This window comes from Microtus ochrogaster, unplaced genomic scaffold (assembly GCF_000317375.1).
Source record: "Microtus ochrogaster isolate Prairie Vole_2 unplaced genomic scaffold, MicOch1.0 UNK6, whole genome shotgun sequence".
NCBI classification, from domain to species: Eukaryota; Metazoa; Chordata; class Mammalia; order Rodentia; family Cricetidae; genus Microtus; species Microtus ochrogaster.
The window spans coordinates 13106841-13107987 of NW_004949104.1; the positions used below are offsets into that span (position 1 = coordinate 13106841).

Genomic DNA, 1147 nt, shown 5'->3' on the forward strand with positions numbered 1-1147 from the left:
ACCACAGCCACCATCACCACCACCGCCACCATCACCACCACTGTGACCACTGCCACCATCACCACCACCGCCACCATCACCACCATTGTGATCACTGCCATCACTCCATCAGGACCACCATCATTACAGCACCATGGCCATCACTGTCACCACCATCATCACCATTATGACCATTGTCACCACTGCCACCAGGACCGCCATCCTCACCCATCACCACCACCATTATGACCACTGCCATCACTGCCACCAGGACCACCATCATTTGCTACCATCATGGTCATAACTGTCACCACCATCACTATCACTACCACAATCATTACTTCCATCGCTACCACCAATACTACCATCACCATCACTGCTACCCTCTCATTGCCATCACTCCCGATCCATCCTAGCACACCGACAACTTATCAAGGGCATGCTTGCTCACATCTGATGACATTTAATACTGCCGTCCTCACAGCCATCCCCGGAGAAAACAGTTCCTCAGGTCTAAGTGGTCTCCCCAGAGTAGGCAGCACAGGAGTTTGAGCCAGGCCTGGTTTCTCCACTTCAATACTCTCCCATCCCGGGCCAGATTGGAGGCCTAGCAGTGGTGAAGAGGGTCCAGAGGATCCAGTGCCTGGCTCTGGCCTCCACAGTGGGCGGAGGGCCTGAGGTGCCTGAGTTCCTGACTCTGTGAGACCACAGATGACAGAGGTAGTTTCTGCCCACACACCCTCCTCTCCTTTGTCTGTCTCTAGCCAGCAATTGCCCACCCCAAAGTGGAAAAAGCAGCACCGTGAGTGTGTAGTTTGCACACATGTACAACAGAAGAGTCAGGTTCAGGAGCAGCCCAGGGAAGGGGCTGCTATCCCCAGTTCTGGGTGACAGTGCTTGAGTCTCAGCAAAAAATATTCTCGAGCCAGACTCTGCGAAGTCAAGTCTGGGCAGACAAAATGGCATAAGGTCTTGGTGCAGAGCTGTAGCTCAAAAGATGCCCTGGAGGTGCCAGAGTTGTGCCAGGCCCAGGCCCCATGAGGTATCTTGAGTGTTCAGGAAGGGCCATTTCCTGGTACAGAGTCTCAGGGCAGGGAGTTGGACCTCTACTGAGTTGGCAGCTGTGGGAGACTTGGAATCACTGCTGGGATCCTTGCCCTGCAGCTTC

At 54.1% G+C, this 1147-nt stretch overlaps 1 protein-coding gene across 15 annotated transcripts in view; it reads right to left on the reverse strand.

Annotated features, from left to right (window-relative positions):
* The window catches only part of Camk2b (calcium/calmodulin dependent protein kinase II beta), a 90373-nt gene that overhangs the window by 27869 nt on the left and 61357 nt on the right, over positions 1–1147 (reverse strand). The gene's annotated exons all lie outside the window — the stretch shown is intronic.